General features: G+C 44.4%; 1 protein-coding gene across 8 annotated transcripts in view; it reads right to left on the reverse strand.

Moving 5' to 3' along the window:
• The window catches only part of SOCS5 (suppressor of cytokine signaling 5), a 120,801-nt gene that overhangs the window by 73,591 nt on the left and 34,515 nt on the right, over positions 1 to 12,695 (reverse strand). For all 8 annotated transcript variants that reach the window (XM_069608434.1, XM_069608436.1, XM_069608431.1 and 5 more), the window contains exon 2: positions 11,947 to 12,045. The gene's annotated coding sequence lies outside the window, so the exon portion shown is untranslated. The remainder of the gene's footprint in view (positions 1 to 11,946; positions 12,046 to 12,695) is intronic.

Below are 12,695 nucleotides of genomic sequence, written 5' to 3' on the forward strand. Positions count from 1 at the left end.
CAATTCTGCTTTCGAATCTCAAAATACACAATACAAATTCATGGATGCTTTACTATACAATTGGCTAGGTTTTTGTGATTTCAACATTTAAATATATACAGGAGATGGTCAGAAATAATGAAAGGTGTATTCTGTCACAATGCAGAAAGCTGCTGCATAGTAATGATTTCCATACAGTTTTTCACACGTCGGCTGGATGTCCAATACATTTTTTTTTTTTTAAGAGTTAAAATCACATTTACTCTCAAAGTTTAAAAATAGAGTAAAATACTCCCACCTCAAAATCTTATCTAGCGCACCGACTATATACATTGTCAGAGAAGTATGTTGAGCAATAAGAGTATGGCTTTAGTTTTATTCTCCACATCCTGCATGCAAAGTCACAATATTATATCAATGTGAGCATAACAAATCCACCTTGGGTTTAAAGACATACAGCCTCATCACGGGTTGGGCAGTAACCCTTAAATGCGGCAGTAACGATATTACCGCTGCATTTAAAGGGGTACTCCAGCTAAAAATGTTATTTAAAAAATAGATAGGCAACATTAAAAAAAAAAAAAAAATACTACCACTTTTTTTAAAAAAACTTCCTATGTAAAATTGAGCTATTCAAGCTCAAAATTCGCTAAAGCAAGCACATGGGTGCATCCATTTTGTGAAATGGATGCCCGCCTGTGCTGGCTTTTGCAGCACTAATGAAGGAAAAGCCAGCCAGCTGTAGTAAACAAAAGCTACCGCTGGGTGGCTTTTCCTTAATTGGTGCTGTACGCGGAGGACGGGGACCGGAGACCAGAGCAGGAAAGCTGCAGCTGAATCTCGGTAAGTGCCATTTATTTATTTATTAAAATAAGCACTAGCTGCGTTTCGTTTTCTAAGTTTTCCGGGCTGGAGGAGCCTGGAAAACTTAGAAATAAAACCGCAGCTTTAAAAACATTGTATTTATGTTTGCGGAACATAAATACAACGTTACTGTGTTTGAAAACAATGCGGTTTTTCTTTCCAAGTTTCTCAGGCTCCTCCGACTCCGAATTCCCATTTTCAGACGCAACTAGCGCGCAAATTGTGCCAAAAATTCCCCATGACAGTTAACACCCAACCCTTGAGCCGGCAGTAACACTAGTAACGCAGGCGGCAATACCGCCCATAATCATTAGGTATTCAGCTTGCCCTTGAGCCATCGGGAGGATAGCTCAGGGGCAAAGTGCTCGTCTTGGAAGTAAGACGACAGAGCGCCACAGGTTCAATCCCCGGGTCTGCGCTTTAGAAACCTCTGGGTATAAGAGCGTTATAAATAACATACACCTTTCGCACTCCTGATCACTCCTTCCTATACACATTTCTAAAGGGAGAAAAGTCAATGCTAATAGCCACCCTCCCATCAGTGCCTAATGGCTTACGTTGTAATGCTCCGTTGACACACAGCAGCATGAGAGCCCTTCTGCTGCCCAGAGCTCCTTGTGACATTGTCCTGGCTGCTGGAAACCTCCCATTCGGAAAGGTAAGGTGCCCTGCTGCCAGGACAAGGAGTGTGATGTGTCCTGCCAGCAGGACCTTTCCCATTAGGCACCCGAACATGCGAGGTGTCACAATGACAAAAGTCCCGCTCTGGATCTCAAAAGAACCTAGGGGGCAGCTTGACTCATCCCCCTCCCCCAACCCCTCCCCCGCCACGAACACCTGTGTTAACACAAGCTCCTCCACTTCAGGGACGTGCTGACAAAGAAGCGTGTATAGCTTTGTACTGGGCATAAAGCGTTTCAGCTCCCTAGCCCATATTTAATAGGTGGCTATTAACACTGGACTATTCCCTTGTCTTGATTATAATGTATGCACCCCACGTGATAGACTTTCCGTTATAAGCAAGCACCGCCCCACACCCCATTATGCTAAAATGGCCCCCCCACCAAGCAGGGCCTCAGTTATTAAGTTCAATTTGGGGCAATTGTACCATCTTCAGGTTAATACATAGGGGAGAGGTTTACTTCCCTTAAAATCAGCATAACGTTCTGTATATGGGAAGAAAATTGTTGGCTTCAGTACGGTTGGTGACGAACAGAAGTCAGTGCTTTTGGGCGGTTGGGGGCGGGGGGGGTGAAGTCATTACACCTTAGCAGGTAGGCCTTTGCTAATATGAGCCAGGCACGAGTCAGATGTCTCCTCCCCCCCCCCTCCCCGCAAAGCAATTAACAGCACCGTTTCATGCCCAGGTCAGAAACTGCACCAGTCCTCTGATACACAAGGCTGCATAAAAATCCAGACAAGCATGAAAATAGCTCAACGTCATCTAATGAGAATGAAATGGTCCCATCATTAAAGAAGAAAAAACATAAAAAGCATTCACCCCAGATCATCATAAACAATGATCAAAAATGATTTTCAAAATTAATGACAGGGATCACTATCCCTAGCAAGCATTCAATACATTTTACAGGCAAACCATCTTCAATTAACTTCTGAGGTCAAGTGGTTGAGAAGAAAAAAAAACCCACATGAAGGGCCAATAAAATCCCTCCGAGAACCTCAACCGATAGAGAATGCGACACAAGGATAACTAGAAAATGCAGTAATCCTGTCCTTGAAACTTACATTTGTATATATTAAATCATGTAGCAATTTCCCCAAAGTGTTGAACAAACTAAACTTAAATGGAGTAGAGCATGAATCATGGGATGGGGAGGAATTAGAACACGGTCCCCCAGCACATAAAGGCTGTCACAACTAGCTCTACTGTGAACCAAAAATGCAATGGAAAACGGGGGGTAAATGAGCCATCTGTGTGTTCTTTAAAATAAATGGCGTACGCCTCATGGGTATAGCCTTCAACTTCCAGCAGTGAAAAAAAATATTCAAAAGCATGACAATACAAAATTAGTCTTTGAATGCCGGACAGTTCACTTTTTATGGGGGGGGGGGGGGGTAGCTTTACAGAACCTCTTTAGGGGTACTTTGACCTTGAACTTCAGAGTACCTGCCCTGTACACTTTCATGTTACACATATTTCAACAATATTCCCCAGCTTGAAAGGGCGGGGGGGGAGGGCTAATGAGACTTTCCTTTAATGCAAATTCAGTTGCTGGACATTCCACTTTTTTTTAGTTGGCTGGTGTTCAATGGCTTAAGTGAAAGCAATAACCAGGTTGCAAGCATTGTTAAGAGAAATAAATAGATGGGGTTGGAGGGGGGGGGGGGAGGGGAGGGTCTGTCCACTGTTGGGGATAGAGGAGTCTCTCTCCCTTCATGAGAGTTTGGATGGCCAATATTTGCAACCATTCTCTGTGCGCAGAATCGCAATATCACATTTAAGCCCAAAGCACCCTGTGCCACCAGAAGGAGGAATGCAGGAATCGAAGACCTCATCAGGGCGTTACAACCACCCCCAGCCTGAGACTACACCTGGCAGTGTGTGCAGCACACCCCATACCACACAGCGACTCAAACAGTCTGCCACACACTTAGCCAGCCTTCATGCAAGCCAAACAAAACACTGCTTCAGAATTAAGCAATATTAAAGATGCTGCGAAAGTCACACACCAACAATCCCCACATAAGGGAAATCTATGCCAGCGGGTGTCTGCTCTGGCATGCAGCTGTCTGGGCAACTTACTGAAAATTACAAGCATTGTGTCCTCTATATACACAATAGACCAGGGGTCTCCAACCTTAATGTTGGCGTGAGCTACTCAGTGGGGGGGGCCAACAGCGAGAGCTACTTGCAGGCTATATCAGGGGTCAGGGTTGTTCATAAAAATTGGAACTAGTACTTCGCTGTAATTTCCCCTTTATAAATATAGGGAATAACATATCCCTTCACAATTATGTTAATAAGTTCAAAAATCTCTTCATTGCATTCTTTTTTATTAGAAGTACTCATAAAAAGACTCAATTGTAGGAAAATGATTGGGACATTCAGTGTGAAGGTTGACACTGCATGCCATCCACCAGTGCTCTGTAGTCTGGTGGATAACTTGATACAGCAACTCAAATGGAGTCAGCTCATCGGTCAGGTGGGTTCGAAATTTCGATTTGATGAAGTTCATATCTGAAAATGCAGATTCACAGAGAAAGGTGGAATCAAACAGAAGTCACTTAATGCTGCTGTGCAAATGTTACTGTACTCCTTGTAATCAAGGCTCCAGAAATGGTGTGAGATGGTCTGCTTTTCAACTGAATGTCCCTTTGCAGGCTGACAATCTTCAGTTCCATAGCAAAACTGTCCAGTGTAAAAACATCTCACTCATTTGTTCTGCAAGTTCACAAACATTGACTTCCATGAAGGGGTTTGTGATGAACACACACGGTTCAATCCTTTTGAAATCCCTGAACCGGTCACTGAACTCTTAAGCCTGCTCAGCAGACTGCTGTATTTGTCTATGTTCAGGACTAGCTGTATTGCTCTCAGCATTTGCATTACGGAAGGGAAATTATGCATTTTCCTTTTGTCCACTTGTTCACGGAAAAGGTAAATGTCTTTACTGCACTTATGTCAGCAATGGTTTTACCCTTTCCTTGTAGTTCACAGTTCAGGGTATTTAATTTCTCAGTAACATCTGCCAGAAATGCCAAATCAAGTAGCCAAGAAATGCTGCATAATTGGCCAATGTCTTAATTTCTTGACATCATGAAGTCTGATTTCTGGCAAAAGTGAAAGAAAGAGACGTAGTATTCCCCCCCCACCCCCCCTTGCTAAGCCAACAGATTTCCGTGTGCAGCAACAGATCACTATGTGCGGCAGAGGGTTCAAAATATTCCTGGAAGAACTTTGTGCTTTTTGGCCTTTGAACTAATTGAATTAATAATTCACACAACAAACCCCATCACTTTTGCACAAATTCCCTGCTGATAGATGATGCAGTGGTAGTGCAATAATGGAGGGAAAGCAGGATCTGCTTTGCAGCACGCAACAAAACCAGAATGACGTCCTGGTGCACCAGTTATTTACCAACTTTTAATTTTTGTTTTGACAAGTTGACCTCATTTAAACACCTCTGGTTGTGGATTTCTGAGGCAACAAGGTCAAGAATTCCTCTTTGTTGGTGAAGTCGTCAACCATTTGAGCAAACAGTGCCAGCTGAGCAGTATCACTTGCAACCAATTAATCACACGGAATGGATATTGCATAGGCTCAAATCTTTTTCTAATTGCCCCATCATAGTGCAGATACCCTCCTTGCCATTGTGTTTACACCTAACTGTACACCTGAAAATGTCAGGGCAGTTTTTTAAAATGTTTAAAACTGGACTCAGCCACGAGAGCCATCGCACCTTTCACAACTGTACCATCTGTAAAAGTGCATTTGTGTTTTGCCAAATAATGTGCAACTTTGAAGGATGCCTCCGTTGCAGCATTTGCTTTCTTTGCTGGTTGGGTAAGAAAGGATTGTCGCATCTGCAGGGCTCTTTTAGTTCAGCTACTTTTTGGGATTGCAGACGGCTTCCTTAAGGAAAGTTCTTTTCATAATTTGTATGCATTGTCCCAAAATGCCTCTCAACATTTCCCCCGCACTGCAACTTGGCACTGCAGATCTCTCACACACACACACACACACACACACACACGCACTTCCGAAAAAGAAATCCTAAACACAATTTAAAACCTTTCCCCCTGGAGAGCAACCTCACCTCCGTGTGAAACAAAGCATCATGTTCAGCTCCCATTGTTTTTGCTATGTCACCCCTAGTGGGACGGGTATGCCCAGACGTGGGTCCCGTGCCTGCTGGGCCTAGAGACCCAAGCTACTCCTCACTGATGAGCCCCAACAAGGGCGAAACATGTTTGGGGATGCTTGTGGTCTCGTGCAGAAGGGATGTGGCCTAGCAGTTCGGGCTGGACTGCCCCTTTTGGGGTGGGGCCAAGCCTGATTTGCATAGGGTCTTTCCCTTCTGTAATGGCTTGGCAGGCGAAGAACGGTGGTCTGGAGGGTTGCCCAGAGCATTGCCAGTGGTTAAGATTAAGTCTAAACCTTCCAGCCATCACCTCTTTGTTTTTGCCAGCTCCCATTTCTGCACATAATGTGGCAAACAGACAGGCGCTTGAGCGGTGCATCGTCATAAAACACAATCTTTACAACAGAAGTCAGCACCTCTGAGAGTCCATTCCCCATATTGCGCACAGGCAAAGCTTCCCGGGGGACCACGCAATATGTGACCCTACTACCAACACTTTGCTTTTAACCCAGTTCTTGCACCAGCCATTGAAGGAGCACCATCCAAGCAAATACCAACACACACCTCCCACTTTAGGCAGTGGGAACGAGTAGTTGACAAGGTCAATGACTATAGATGGCAGTTGCTCTGCCCTGAATTGGTTTACAAAATATTCCTCCAATATTTCGAGCACAATATCAATTCTGTACTGATAGGACAGGTCAATGATGCAGCAGAAATTTGTGGCGTCAGACATAAGGATACTTTTGCATTTCTCTGCTGCACCGTCACTAAGCATTACCCGGTTGACAGCGAGAATTGGTGGCAGAATTACTCCCAGCATCTGTAAAGGGCCTTCCCCCCCCGATAATGTGGTAAGAAGCTTCTAAAGCATTTTCAGGTACGGAGGCCACATTTTAAGTGTCTTTTTGCTTGTGTATGCCTTGCAGCTGCCGTACAAACAAATCCCTGGTCTTTTTTGCTAATGTTTGGTTTCCAAATGTCGCCTTAATAGTGTTGGCTTCAGGCGTGCTAATGTAGCGCCGCAACACACTGCAGCAGCAACTGCAATCCATGTGAACCCAAAATGCAAAAAAAATATTTCCGTGTTTTTTGCATTTCTCGTGTCCGTTTCCACCTCTTTCCACTTTTCATTTGAGATTCTTACCATCTTTGGCCACTAGGAAACTATCCAGTTGTGTCATTATTGCATTTTAACAGCCAAACACAAAAAAAAAAAACGGATTTTTCTCCACCTGTTTTTATACTGGCTTTAATGTGCAGAAATCATACTCCTACGCCACCCACTCATTAACTCGTCAATCAGGGAAGGGGGGGGGGGGGCCACCCGAACTCCCAATTTCCCCAAAACACGCATCCTACCCACATGCGCACACATCCAGTCCAAAACTCACCTTTGCCTCCTGTGACGACTCTGCTGGGGCTCAGAGCACCAGTCAGCCCCTGCACGCACGTGTGCGACAGGGGTTTGACAAATATGATAGTTTGATTTAGAAAGACCGCTCTGCAGTCACAGAGCAGTCTTTCTAAAGAGACCCCCTCCCCCCCCAATCGGTACAGTGAAAAAGATATTCAGTTCATACCAACGATCCATCCCAAAAAGAAGCCAGACTCTGAAAACATTGCAAACCCCCACGTTAATTTATGTCATTATTTTAAAAACCATTTAAAGTTTTCAAAAATTAAAAATGCTTTAAAAGATTTAAAATTGACAACCACCACATAAGATTCAAGTCCCCAAACAAAATCACATGAACAGGGGGGGTGGGGCGGGGGGAGGTGGTTGGGGGTTAGAAAACTCAGCATTATGGGTCAGAAATGCTGCTTGGATTAAAACAAAACATTGATACAAGTCTCAGAAGACTCCCTGTTCAGATCGTGAAATTCTAGCTCAACTTTTTTGTTAAAGTGTGGTCCTGGATGTTAGGGAGAATTCTCATAAATGTGCTAATTTCTCCCACCTTAGAGACCCCCAGCAACTTTGCTGGATTTATTATTACCTGGAGAGTGAGCCTTTCTTCCCACTCATGTATTTTGACGTGTGTTTTACTCTGTCGATTATGGAGCCTAAACAACTCCATAAGCATCTTTTCATTTTTGTGTCGCAGCACCCTCAGTGCAGTGACACAGGGAAGCCTTTAAGGATGTCCCAAGGGTTAAATACCTTCTCTGGGATAAACTACTTTTTTCCCCAGAGAAAGTAAAGTTCACTAGTCTTATTCCTAGACCCAGCACACTACCTTCTAAAAGAGTGCTCAGGGGTTACCTAGTAATCCCGTGTCTAGTAACTCATGTACCAGTCAAATGCTACCCTTTCCTATCGAAATGGCTGGTGGCAGTAGTTTTACAACAAACCATCATGATTTTTCCCCCCCCGACCAAACACCGGCAGCTAAAAAAAAATAAAAAAAAATAAAAAAAAAATCACACGAGCCATGTTTTTCAAGATGGCATCTGAGCCTCCTTTGTTTAAACAGGTCCTGGTGGTCTTTTTTCACCGTTTCTTTTTGGACAGTTCCTTCTGAATTTGTCTGTGTGCGCCAAACCAGGTTTGGTCCCTTTGTTCCTACACCTTTGGCAGGCATCAGGACTGAAGACAGCCTCTGGCGCCTGAGGTGGGCAGGAAGTGAGGGAGGTGCCCGAAACTCCCTGCGCTTAGTCTCCTAGGAGACCCAAATGCACTCTGGCTGTCCTTGCCGGACAGTCAGCCAATCTGCTGAGTGAGTGACAGCTAGGCTGGAATGAACGGGAGAGAACTGAATTAAAAAGGGGAGTCTCTTGGCATGGAAGGCAGAGTCGGCCACTGGAACGAAAGAAACAAAGACGAGCTGGAAGAGGACGGCTGCTGCAACTCCTGGACCATTGGTTTGCCCAGCGATGCCCTGCTGCAGGTCCAAAACGCCCAGTTCAGCTCAACAGAAACCCCTTCAAGGACGACTTTACTTTGAGTTGGTAGGACCAATCAACTCATAAGCCACCTGGATATCATTCTCGGAGCTGGTTAGGATTAACCAGGGAGAAGGACACCAGCGTGTATACTTGAAGGACAGCTACTGGAACTGAAGATTTGCCAAGTCTGCCAGCTTTGTGACCAGTCGCCGTTCAGGAGTCCCAACATTCTCCCTCTTGTCCCCACGACTGAGGCTCAGGAACAGCGAGATCTGCAGGAAATGCCAGGAACAGAACTCTTCAGCTGCATCTTTTTCTTCATTGTAAGGTACTGTGAAAACGCGAGAGAACTTACCTTCCACTGCAAAAGTGCATATAACGTCAGCAACTTTCAGGCCCAATCATCTTGTGACCCAGCATACAAACCTTTCTTCCAAACTACTTCTGAGAACTTTGGCGAAGACTTTACCGTTTAATAATCAGAAACATTTTATCCTATACAAGACATTAGCCCATTGACTTTGGCCTAACCTATTGAATTGATTGCTCTGGTGAACTATTTGCCCCGTTTCAGAATCACTGATATTCGTTTGATTAACCTATGCCTTTTTACTCCTACTTTACTGCTATTTTGCCCTTACTTCAGGGGAGCTCAACTGCTTAAGTAATCAGTACTTTAGTATATTTGTGTGATATAACTTGCCTCCTTTTAGTGAATGCATTATAAAGGATTGTGTAATAAATTAATAAGTGTTTTACCAAGAAACGTTGAGTGTCTATTTGAATACTTGGGATTGTAGACCTCGGTGTAACAGCCCTTACAGCTCACATTCCCTCTTCAGATAAGCCCGATTGCTCAGCCCTGCTACCAAAAACGGTGTAGTATAGACTTATACCAAAGGTTGGTTTTGCTTACACCAAATTGTATGTGATGGTCTAGAGGGTACTGCACGCAATTCTGCCCATCACTGGACTAGGCCAAAGATTGGCGGCGAAAACCACACCTGGATGCACAGGGCCAATATAAACCTTCAGCACTTCTACTCAACCAATGTTACACAGGGAAAAGACATCCTTACTTGACTGCATGACTGGTCAAGTGCTTCACTGGATTTTTATTGCTAGCACACAGGTGGTTAGGTTGACACCGAGGCCTGGAGCAATGCAGCTGCAATGAAAACAGTCAATACATGTCTGACTCCAAAATGAGCAGGGGTTAATGTTAGGGAGAATTCTCCAGAATGGCTAATTTCCCTTACCTCATGAGTCCCTCAACAGCGTTGCTTGATTTCTAGGATTTATTTTTTCACCTGGTAAGAGTAAGCCTTTTCCCCACTCTTACATTTGTGCTGTGTGTTGTACATTTTTTGCTCATGGACTATGAAGTCTAACCTACTCCACAGGCGTCATCTTTTTACTGTGCGTCACAGCACCTTTAGTGCAGTGACACAGGGTTGTCTTTTTAGACTTCCCAATTTAAACTCCATTTTCTGGGACTGTACTGTCTCCCAGAACATGTACAGTTGCAAAGTTGCCATTGACTTTACTTGTCTTTTTAAATTTACAGACCCAGTACAACCTATCTTCCAATAGATTACTGGAAGGGTTAATAAAGCCCTTTTTGTCCGTTTCTCATGGAACATTATTTAGTTCCTGAGTCTAAGATTTGGATGGTGGCAGTGGTATCTACCATTTTTATTCTACCACGAACTATGAAAATAGCCTTGGTACAGTTAGAGGCTATGGTGGTAGCCTCACACTGTAACCTGCTGGACCCCATTGATTTTTATTTGGTTCTGGTCGGGTCCATTTGCCATTTCTTTTTTGTAAAGGTCTTTCCTCGTGTTTTACTCTGCGCGCCAAACCAGGTTTAGTTCCTTTGTGTGCTGTGCTTTGGTGGGCTTCTGGTCTAGCTTCTGCACAGAATCACTCCTTAGGCACCTGGGTGAACAGGACGTGAGGGAGGGGTTTGGGGGGGGGCCCCCCCTACACAGGATCTCCTTGGAGACCCCAAGTCACACGCTTGCTTGATTGGCTGGGTGACTGTCCTGCCAGGACAGCCAGGCTGTGTGAATGGGGGGGGGGGGGGGAAGAGGCAGAGTCACCAATGGAACGAGAGAACCAACGAGTAGCTGAAGGAAGACGACTGCTGCAACTACTGGACATCCCGGTGAAACCCTGCTGGTCCGAATTGCACGAAACTCAGCCAACAGAAGATCTGCAAGGAATCTTCTTCCCTTGAGCTTGGTGAAACCAACCAGCTCGCCAAACACTGGCCTCTCTCTACTGGTTGAATTTGCTGTGCATCGCTGCAGTGAACCAGATAGCCAGGAGGAACCAAACCGGAGTTTTAAGGAGCGCACCTTTTATTCAAGGCTTTGCTCTGCTGCCGGCTTCTTCCCTGGGCAGTACAGGACCCTCCAGTCTTCCTCCTTGTCACCACGACAGTCGCTTCAGGAACCGTGAGCCTGCAGGAACTGCCAGGAACAACCGCCTCAGCTACAGCATTTTTCTTCATTTAAGGTACTATTCAAATCATTCATACCGTCCGATCGCGGTGAAAGCTCTCTACTCTTTTAAATAAGTTTTCCTACAACCAACTCAGTTTTTAACTCTTGGCAAAGACTTAACCGCAAACTACTCTAACTGTGTGATCCTCTGCAAAGACTCTGAACCATTAACACTGGCCCAAGCCTATTGACTTGAATCCTAGTTGTAGTAAGCCTTTTCTAGATTGCCTAGCCTATCACTTGGTGTTGTTGATTTTGGATAACCTCGTCTTTCCTCCCCTTTTAAATTGCTGGAGTGCCATTTTGCTTAAACTTCATTTTTGAGCTTAACTTGTCCAGAATTGAGTATTAGGATTGATATTTTCTGCTGCTTTATAATAGTGAACAGTTTTATATCTGATGGTGTAAATAAATGTATATTCTTTTACTCGGAAACCTTGAACCACTGTTTGAACCATAATTGCTGTCCTTTGTGTAACTTCTGATGCTCACTTTACTCTTGCGATAAGTCAGGCTGCTCGGCCATCGCTACCACCTTACTGTGTAGTACAGGCTTGTACCAAAGGTGAAATTGTACTTACACTTGTAGTCTTAATTGTGCGAGGTGCTCCCACAGCGTACTGCATCTGATTCTGCCTAACACTTAAAACCAGCTCTTGGGTGTTAGGCATCAACTAGTAAGCAGGACGTAACGCTGGGAAACCAGGAGAGAGTACACAGTGACTCCACATAACCTTCAGTACCACCCTCAAACTGGACATGAGAAAGGAACCGCCTCAAAAATAGGTTCGAAACCCCCGATTGTGACTAAGCCTTTAATTACCCCACCATCACCAACAGCAAAATACAATAGTTTTAAAATAAAAAAATAAAAGACTTACCGTCGGCAAGTCCTAATACAGATGTCAGGATTTTTTATGGTGACATTGCTGCTGGGGACTTTGCTGTCCAAGATTGGCTCAATCATCCCATTTGTGTTCCTGCAATTGAAAAAAGTACAATAAAAAAAAAAAAAAAAAAAAAAGACGTACCAGATTGACCATACCAATATTTGCGCACTACACTCTGCCAGTTGGCACACATCCTTCCCCGGACACAAAAGGGACCCGCACACAAAAGGGACCTAGAGTGCAGAGTCCAACCAGGAAATCTCCAAAGTTCGCTATAGGCCAGTCCACCCCAGCTGGCAGAGAAAGCAGTCAGAACACATACCTGAAAAAGTGACTTGTACTCAGTCACACAGACAAAAAAGAAAAAAATAGAGCGAGCAAGCATCAGCTTGTTATATTTTACCCTTAACAGTTGAGAAGTCCAGCCTGCTGGCATTCCAATCATTCATCTGCATATCTTACATAGAATACAACACGTTAGTTCGGAAACATCGAATAATAGCCATGTAGCTTATACTGCAGTTAGGTGACAGCGCCGACGTAGCAGTAGACTTCCGCAACTGCCATGCTAGACACTAGGGCCCCTGGCTTCTCTGCAACAAATGGTGCCACATGCAAGCGAAGGCCTGGCACCCACGGCAGGATGATATACATTAATTCCACTTTAAATCACTTCTATGGCAGCGGTGCACCAAAGTACTGTTGGTAATGCAGTGATTTTAGTACATCAAGGGATGCAT

This window comes from Ambystoma mexicanum, chromosome 4q, assembly GCF_040938575.1.
Source record: "Ambystoma mexicanum isolate Mex_15411 chromosome 4q, UKY_AmexF1_1, whole genome shotgun sequence".
Classification (NCBI taxonomy): domain Eukaryota; kingdom Metazoa; phylum Chordata; class Amphibia; order Caudata; family Ambystomatidae; genus Ambystoma; species Ambystoma mexicanum.